The sequence below is a fragment of the Bos taurus genome, chromosome 17, assembly GCF_002263795.3.
Source record: "Bos taurus isolate L1 Dominette 01449 registration number 42190680 breed Hereford chromosome 17, ARS-UCD2.0, whole genome shotgun sequence".
Classification (NCBI taxonomy): domain Eukaryota; kingdom Metazoa; phylum Chordata; class Mammalia; order Artiodactyla; family Bovidae; genus Bos; species Bos taurus.
Window position 1 is genome coordinate 58,391,144 of NC_037344.1, and position 9,971 is coordinate 58,401,114.

Consider the following 9,971-nt stretch of genomic DNA (forward strand, 5'->3'; position numbering starts at 1 on the left):
CAGATTTTTTTCAATAAATACTATGGTTCTACATGACCTGTGGCCAGCTGAATCCTCCATGTGGAACCGTGGATGTGAGGGCCATCTAGAGAGTTATATTGGGATGGTTTTGACTGCGCAGGAGTCCATGCCGCCAACCCATGTGCTATTCAGGCGGCTGGAGGAAGACAGGACATTGGCCAGGGTCCCCACAGTGGGTGAAACCCGGATTCAGAGTCAAGGCTGACCACATCCAGAGGTCTGGTTTTTTACTACTACATTGAAGAGTAATGGGGGTGATTTTATGTGCCACATAGGTGACATTTTTACTTATAATAGTTATACATCTATTCAATTAAAGTTTTCCTTTTAAAATAAACATTCAGCATTCACTTTGGTACCACATATCCCAAAATTGGAACATACAGAGAAGATTTAACAGCCCCTGAGAAAGGATGACGTGCAAGTACATGAAACATTTCATGTTTTTACAGTGTTATATGTTAATTATATCTAAATGAATGAATGAGGTAAACTTGCTTAGCAGCACTATTCACAACAGCCTAAAGGTAGCAGCAGCTCACATACTATCCACAGATGAATGAATGGACGGAATGTGATGGACGCAGATAACAGAATATTACTCAGCCATAAAAAGGAATGACGAGCTGACAGGCTACCACACAGACGAACCTCAAAGACATGCTGCTGAGTGAAGGGAACCAGACACAAAAGACCACGTGTTGTATGATTCTGTTTGTATGAAATACCCAGAACTGGCAAATCCACAGGGACAGAAAGCAGATTAAAGAAAGCAGGTTACGAGGGGTTAAGAGGAGGTGGACAGGAGAAGAAACTGCTTCATGGGTGCAGGGTTTTTACACTGGAGGGATGGAAGTGTTTTGGAACTAGAGGGAAGTAGTGGTTACACAAGCCTGGCAACGTGCTAAATGCTCTTGGATTGTTCACTTTGAAATAGTTGTTTTTACATTCTGTCAATTTCACTTCGATAATTTAAAAAAAATAACTTCTCTAAGTTTAAAGAAGGAAATTAATTTTCTTAAAAGTTAATTTAAAGAAGGCTAGGAAGTAACTCATAGCACAGGAGGAGTGCAAAGGTGGTACTTAGAAAATACGGCACCGCATTATCTGCTAAAAGTTCAAGGCATCTCCGTCAGGGCTGAGTCTGGCAGTCTTGAGTCTTGCCCTCCTTTGTTTATTCTCCCCCGGCAGCCAGCTCAGTGCTTCAGAAATACTTGTTGAGTTCAGCTCAGTCCGGCTTTGTTAATTGAGTTAAGGCGAGCTGAGTCGTACTGAATGCACCAGCTGGCTGGCCTGGAGGAGGTCCAAGCTGAAGATGTTAAGAATCACACTAATTCAATAAGTGGCCGCAAGGTAGTCTAAGTAATGAGGCCACGTGCCTCTCCTTACCCGACCCACCCATGTTCTGCCTGCACTTTGGGAGCCTTCTCTCCCTGGAATCCCGTGTGTGTGTTTGCTGGAGACACCAGGCAAGAGAGTGTAGGAGAGAAGGGAAACGGAAGCAGAGAAATTTCTGTCTGTGTACAGGTGCGGCTCCAACTACCTCTTCCTTGTCCACGCATTCATCATGCACCTCATGTACATGAGCTCATGCTCTTGGTTCTGATGGCTTTAGTTTGAAGCTGGCTGAGCACCCTGGAGAAACAGATTCATCTCTCTGCACCTTCATCTCCTCACCTGTAAAATAATAATAATAACACCTATTTTACAGGTTGGGAGACGAAGAGGGTCTTGGGAGGATTTGATGAAACAATACCCATCAAGAACTTAGCACACACTTTCGAGAAGACTGTGCTGCTGCTGCTAAGTCGCTTCAGTCGTGTCCGACTCTGTGTGACCCCATAGACGGCAGCCCATCAGGCTCCCTCGTCCCTGGGATTCTCCAGGCAAGAACACTGGAGTGGGTTGCCATTTCCTTCTCCAATGCAGGAAAGTGAAAAGTAAAAATGAAGTCACTCAGTCGTGTCCGACTCTTCGCGACCCCATGGACTGCAGCCTACCAGGCTCGTCTGTCCATGGGATTTTTCCAGGCAAGAGTACTGGAATGGGGTGCCATTGCCTTCTCCCGAGAAGACTGTAAGCACTCGAAAAAGGTTAGCTACGATGATTAGCAGTGACCGGTGCTGCAGAGTGGTGGGTCTGAAACACATGGCAGGTCTGGAGCCCAGAGACCAGCTTTCCAGACACGGAGGGCAGAGCAGAGAAGTTGTTTGTAAACATCTTAAACAGAAGCGCATGGCTCACTCATGTAAGTTCTTCTGGGACGGTGACGTAAGCTCCCAGGACAAGGCAGGAGTAGCAGAATCTGGCTGGTGTTCTCCATGCTGGCAGGATTTTACCTATAGAGGGAGTCCCTCGTGGCTGCCTGTACCCAGAGACCAGAGAAAAAGCCACACGGAGTTCTCTCTCTGCTCTGCTCTGGGAAGCCACTCCATTCTGCCTCCTTGGCTAACCAGTCAGTGAGGCATGGCAGGAGTGCGTGTGATGGTCTCTGTCCACAGACCCCTAGCCAACCCACAAGGCGGCAAGTGGGGAGGGCAGGACACGGGAACCCTGAGGTGTGATTTCTCAGACCCTGCACTTTGCTGCTGCCCATGTGGCCTTGGCTAGGCTCCTGCCTCTTTCTGGCTATTATTGTTATTCATTTATGAATGAGTGAGCAGGCAAAGGTTGCAAAAAAAAAAAAAAATCACTGATTTTCAAGCTTTGAAACTACAAGAAGTTGTTTATTTAAATAACAGTGTTCAAGGGAATGAAGCATACAAATGGACACAGAGTTGTGACATAGCTGAGAGAGGGCAGGTGTCCTATAGTCCCAGGCAGCAGTCCTCCTGGCTCACCACCACTGTCTTCTTCCCTCCAGCAACACCCAAGGTACACATTTTTAAAACTGGAATGAATTCCTGGGGTAGAAGTGGGCCTAGAGTCCCAGGGCTGGATAGAGGGTGAGGGGGTCCCCGAGGTGGTCTGCAGCAACGTGGAGGAGCACAGATCTGTGTGCAGGCCTGCCTGCCCTGTGCGCCTGGCAGCGTGATGTGGGCGTACAGGACACCATGGCCTTCTGCCCACCCAGCATCCATTTCTCCTTCTGGTAAGAGCACCCTGGTGTTCCCTGGGGGAACCACTCACCCTTACTCTGTCCCTGTGACTTGGCCAACCTTTAGCAGCGTAATTAAGAGCATGTAATTGAGACACGGGCAATCAGATCCCTCTAGCCCCCTTGCCCTAGTCATTGGCTTAGCAATGGGCAGCTGAACCTATCAGAACCCACCAGACCCAACCCAGGGACTTTTCCAGGAGGCAACCAGGAGAAAGCCTCCATCGGACTCTGTAAAACAGATGGAGGGAGCCAATCTCAAAATGAAACCAAAACAGGGAAAAGCAGGGCTGAAGAGGTCAGGAGAGGCAAATTCCTGAAGACTTCAAGGAGAGCCTGGGTCCTGCCATTACTGAAACTCACACGGCCCTTACTTCTCAGTTAAAAAGTTATACACTTTTGATCTGGCTTAAGTCCATTCAAGTTAGGAGTTGGTCATTTTGCAACTGAAACCTCCCGACTAATACAATGCGCAAGTTTTTTTTTAATCCCCCTTAAGTTTCAGTTTTCTCATCTACTAAGTGTCTCTAAAAATCCATACACCTCACCCCTGTGAAGTGAAAGTTGCTCATTCCTGTGCAACTCTTTGTGACCCCATGGACCGTAGTCTGCCAGGCTCCTCTGTCCATGGGATTCTCCAGGCAAGAAGATTGGTGCGGGTAGCTGTTCCCTTCTCCAGAGGATCTTCCCCACCCAGGTATCAAACCCAGGTTTCCTGCATCGCAGGCGGATTCTTTACTGTCTGAGCCACCAGGGAAGTCCCACCTCCACCACACCTCTAAGTGGATCTATAAACACGTGTATGCCATTACAGCAAGACGTCGGCAAGGGTGGTTAAGGATTTTGAATACTCTCTAGTTCTCAGGAAAGCAAAACAAAAGTTGGCTATTATCAGTTCGCTTTATTCTCTAAATGAGGGTCGAGAGGAGAAGCAGAAGACAAATAAATGTCCATTATAAGCAGGAAAGGAGAAAGCAGGAAGCCAGATATTAATGGGAAAATGCCAGGGGAATGTATATAAGGCCTCAATTTTGGACTTTTTTCAGTTAGATGGTGGGGAAGGGGTCTGCAGGGGACTAAGTTTCCCACAATTATTCAGGTGGGGCTGAGCCCAAGGGAAACCCTACCAATCATATAACCCACCCCCTTCCCCACTTCCCTCATTCCCCCCAGGCTCTTGAGGCCAGGGAAAATCTAGAGGAAGAGTTGAGAGGGATTTGTCTTAGAAAAGGAAGTAGGGAGGCCTGCGCTCTGAAACCGTGGATGAGCGCTTGACAAGCTCACAGCCAGCTCCACACACGTGGCCAAACCTTAGCTGGACAGACCAGGGTCAGGCTTGTGCAGCCCCAGAAGAGCTGTTTCTGGGGACCGCCATGTCAGCACTCTATTGTGGTCTGCCCAGGAACCCTTAAAATCGAAAGCCCCGAGCTCCCCTTGTCACTGCTAGCGCATATAAATACCACCAGGGGGGATTTCCCACGGAATTTTTTTGCAACCACTCAAATGTTTCATTTCCCATTGTTTGCCAGCCCCTCTCTGAGCCTCAACTGTCAAAGCAGCAACAAACACAGGCTGCTTTTCCCCCAGGACCCCACGGCGCTTGCTCCTGCTCCCCCTCCACGTCAGGAAGCTGGCGTTGGCAGGATTTGATCGGCTCGGCCAGGGAATAAGGTCTGTTAGTCAACTAGTGAAGCACGTCAGCCGAGGGAATACCCAGCGCTACACAGCCCAGCCTGCTGTGGAGGCTCAGTTTTGTGCCACCCACCCCCCCATTATTAGTATACTCATGGCGACTAATAATTATATTTATAGAAAGAAACCCCTTCCACAAATCCAAAGCACTTGACTAAAATACACACTGCAGCTGTTAATTTTTTGCTTTTTGAATATGAACTTGAATCTTTTTTTTTTACCTGACCCAGCATGTTTTAATGGAATTCTAAGTAGTATTCCATACATCAACGCTTAGAAAAGATCATCTTTATTGATTCAAAACATCTGTTTTTGACAGGCACTGTACTGGGCATGTGGGGGACCTGAATACCATGAAGTGGTGTCGTGATTTTATGGCAACATGGGGTGGAGAGTGATAATCAGGGAGTTTATACAGGGGATGTTGGTCTGAGGGCTGGTAGGAGTAGCCAGGCAGACACGTCTATGATCTCTCACCAGTTGGCAGTGAGTACATGTACTGTGTGGGGGTTTCCCAAGTGGCTTACTGGTGGCTCCTGCCTGCCAATGCAGGAGACACGGGTTCAATCCCTGGATGGGGAATATCCCCTGGAGAAGGAAATGGCCGTCCACTCAAGTATTCTCGCCTGGGAAATCCCATGGACAGGGGAGCCTGGCGGGCTACAGTTCATGGGGTTGCAAAAGAGTCAGACACGACTGAGCGACTAAACAACAACACTGGGCACCCAGATAAGGCGGCACACGTGTGACACACGTGATTCTGTGAGGATCAGGGATGGTAAAGATTCCTGTAAATATCCCTTCACCTGGGCCCACCCTGTGTACCACAGAGGTTGCCCTCGTCAGGAATTTATTCAGGTAGCCACTCATTCACTCCTCCATTAAAGCCAGAAATATTTACTGATTTTTTTTTTAGGGTGTGCCAAGTCGAGGCTATATGCTGGGGGACACAAAGATGACCAAAGTCAGCCTGGTGCCTTTCCTCTGAAAGTCTTCATCCCAGCCGGGCATTCATTAAACAAATATCTATGTAAAATTATAAAGAAATATACAATAAAAAAGAGCAGTCAAATACACACGAGAATCTCCCTGCTTCTCTTCTACTGATCTCCCACCTTATGCCAAGTGCTGTAGGGGCCACGGATCTAAATCAATGACTGGTACAGCAAAATCCCAAAGACCAACCAGAACTCATGGCAGAAAGAGGCCAGGCAGCGGCCACAGTGGCACTTTTCAGTTTACATGGCTCTTTTTACACCATGGACACTCTGGATCCTGCCAGTAAGACTGGGTTTGGCTGTTTAGGAGTTATTCTCTCCACGGGAGGAATTCAAGACCGGGAGAGATAAAGGGATTGGCCTTCCTGAGGTCACACAGCTTGAAAGGCCAGGAATGCTACACCTATTTTTACAACGACAGAAACGGAAGCAGAGCAAAGCGGTCATCTTACTTTCCCAGAGTCACACTATCTGTCAAAGCAGAAGAAACATAAGTGCAAAATTCTAGTGGGAAAGAGAACAGACGATCTTGAGACAGGTGAGTCTCAGAAAGTAGAGATGGGGGAAGATGATAACAGAGCATGAATTCCAACTCACAAAAGGGACCTCTCCTCTGCCTCCCGTGGGTAGGTTTTAGTCTGGCCAGAGCGTGACCTGGAGTCACCAGAACCAACACGTAATGACCCCTCTGATATCCCAGACATCACAACATTCCTGCAAGGAGTGTATTAAAACTCCCATTTTCCAGATAAGGAGGTTGAAACTCTGACCACACACAACTGTACAGGAGAACCACAGTTTATACTGTGGTCCATCTGATACTAGGACCTGTGGAGCTTCTTACACCCAGAGCTGCCTCCCTCCGGGAGCCTAGGAGTGCTGGCAACAGGATGCTGGAGGAGGTGGCCTGGGGAGGCCCAGGGGCTGAGGACACAGTCTGCCCAGGAATGTGGCCCAACCCGCCCACTTTTTAACACGGTGGCATCTCTGACAGACCCCCTTGTCCTTTTCCTGTGCTGGCCTTCCTAACGCAATAAATAAACCCTTAGAGAAACGTGACCCGAGCCAGGCAGTAAATGATGGCACTGTCAGCTGTACACGACTGTTGAAACAAACACAGACTGTAATCATCGTGCTGTACGGGGAGAAAGACATTTGGCAAATGAGATTCCATTTTCACATTGGTTTGTGCTGAGCATATAAATTTCCTGCGGGCCGGCCAGCGTTGGGGATGTGTAATTGATTGCCTGCATTATAATAAACAAGCCGTGACAGGTGATCATTCATCATATTCCGCTGAACGTTCCAGCACACCAGAAAACGGAGGAAGAGAGGGAACGCGCGAGCGAGGGCAGAGGAGAGGAGGAGCCTGGGGGAGGGGAGAGGGTCGGAAAGACTGAGTATTCCCGACAGACAGAAAGCCCGGGAAGGGGCGGGGGCAGAGAATCCGCAGAGCGGGCTCGGGGAAAGTGAAAGCAATTACTATAATTCTTCTGATTATCTAATTTGTTCTTTCTGGTCTTCGTTATGTGACCCTCCCGCCGCCCCCACCCCCACCCCATCCCACTCCAACACAGGAGATCCCCCTCGGGGACTTGGGAAGACACAGATAGAATGCTCCTCCCAAGACTGAGGAGGGGAAGGGGAAAAGGCGAGGTGGGGGAGGGGCCGCGTCTAGTTGTAACCGGAGTAGGTACGTTCGGGAAAACCCTGGAGGAGGGTGTGTGTGTGTGTGTGCGTGTGCATGCGCGCGCGTGTATGTGTGTGCGCGCGCGCGTGTGCTAGTGTGTGTGGGACTCAGCTTCTCTTTTGCTCTGTGATGCCTCCAATAAGATAAATAGGAACCAGTGTCTTTACATTTTAAAAATGTAAAGGGTGTCTGGGGAAAAAAAAAAACAAACGAAAAGTTCCTTTTATTGAGGGAAAGAACAGAATCCAAGTTGGCACCGGATCTGGCTCCAGAAGCCTGTCAAGTGGGGCTCTCACTCGTCGGCTCTCGTCCCCCACCCCTAAGCCCTCCCCAGCCCCAGCCTCTCTCTGCCCTTGGCCCGGGGGCTGGGGTCGAAAAGGAGCTGCTGGGAAGCACCCTCCTCTCCAGGAGCTTCAAGCCAGATAGACACGAGGCGGAAGCCCATTGGCATATGAAGGACAGCAAGACAAGTGAAGAGCTCTCGAGCCCGCGCACGCATTAAATAAGTACTTACAATACGCAAAAGCCAAAGCCCTTAACAAGGGAGTGAGTGAAGAGCAGAGACAGGGATGGATTCGTCTCCCCAGTTCTCACCCTGCCAATTTCTAACCCTCCGATCCTCACCCACCAAATGCCCTCTCGTCCTTTTTCGGGTACCAATGGCTTAGCGCAGGTGAGCCTCCTACCCTGGGCGTTGAGGGGGCGTGGCCCGCGCTAAAATCGGGGGCGGGGTCTGGGCAGGGCTTAGCCGGAGGCGGAGTGAGCACAGAGAAAGACAGTAACTTGATGGGCGATTGCTTTCCATCTCCCACTGCTTCCTAGAATGCACTGTCTTTTTATCCTTGCTTTAACAACTGTAATCTGTTACTTTGGAGATTCTTATAACGCCGCCGCTTTTGGAGACTGTTCGAGAGACCTGCCTTCTAAAAGCTGTGACATCAGCCCCAGCGGTGTGGGCTGCCTCCCCTAGGTGATCTGTGTGGTTTCTGAAAAATTAACAGCTTCTCTAGGTCTCCAAGAATCCCAGGAAGAAAGCTAGGGCAGGTGCTCTTGTCTCAATGCGCTTATTTCTTCCCATCTCCACATAAGAATTTATGAAATAGGTCTCAGGGTCCCAATTTTACAGGGGAAGAAATGGAGGCACAAAGAAACGAAGTTAACTTGCTTAAGATCTGGCAGCAAAAAGAATAAAAAATGGAACCCAAGGGTCTTTTCTTCCATGCTTTCCACATGCTTTCTTCCTTCAAGCCCCAAGAATAAGTGTGCAAAGTGTTTGGGATGACCAAACCCTCTTGCTTTAACCTGCTACCTATTGTTCAGATCTGCCTCTTTCTTGCCACCACCTCTGTGCCCCCTGATCCAAGCCATCTTGCTCCTGCACCAGGGCTTCTGCCTCCTCTCCCACACCCAGCCTAATATTGCTGCCCACTCACATCCACTTTCCACCAGCCATCAGGATGACCTGTTCATCGTTCTGAACATGAGAACACCATCCAGATCTTTCACCAGCTGGCTCAGTCTACCTCACTAGCTACATCTTTTACTATTCATACTATCATTATCATCATCTTTCCTATAAAATTCATGTAACATGAAGTTTACCATTTTAATGATTTTAGCATGTGTAACTCAGGGACATTACGTAGATTCTCACTGTCGTGCAACCATCACTACTATCTAGTCCCGAACTTTTCATCACCCAAACAGAAACCCCTTACCTGTTAGAAGTCACTTCTCATTCCACCCTCCTTCAGCCCCTGCTACTGCTACTGCTAAGTCACCTCAGTCGTGTCCAACTCTGTGTGACCCCAGAGATGGCAGCCCACCAGGCTCCCCCGTCCCTGGGATTCTCCAGGAAAGAACACTGGAGTGGGTTGCCATTTCCTTCTCCAATTCGTGAAAGTGAAAAGTAAAGTGAAGTCGCTCAGTCGTGTCCGACTCTAGCGACCCCATGGACTGCAGCCTACCAGGCTCCTCCATCCATGGGATTTTCTAGGCAAAAGTACTGGGGTGGGGTGCCATTGCCTTCTCAGCCTTCAGCCCCTGGCAGCTACCAATTTGCTTTCTATTTCTATGGGTTTGTCTATTCTTGAAATTTCATATAAATGAAAGCCTACAGTGTGTGGCCTTTTATAACTTCTTTCACTATGTTTTCAATGTCCATCCATGTTGTAGCAGCTTCACTTCTTCTGATGGGTGAATAATATTCCACGGCATGGACAACCCAACTTTTGTTTTTTCATTAATGAATATTTGGGTTGCTTCCAACTTCTGGTTATTGTGAATAATCCCTCCGTGGATATGTACATACAAGATTTTGTGTGAACATCTGTTTTCAATTCTTTGGGGTATATACTTAGGAGTGGAATTGCTGGATCATATGGTAATTCTATGTTGAACTTGTAGAGTAACCACCAAGACTGTTTTCCAGTGACTGCACCATTTTACATTCTTACTAGCAGAGCACAAGGCT

The 9,971-nt window shown here is 48.5% G+C and overlaps 1 pseudogene; it reads left to right on the plus strand.

Moving 5' to 3' along the window:
• The first annotated feature begins 373 nt into the window (after positions 1-373).
• LOC112442139 (uncharacterized) lies at positions 374-469 on the plus strand (annotated as a pseudogene).
• Positions 470-9,971: the final 9,502 nt, after the last annotated feature.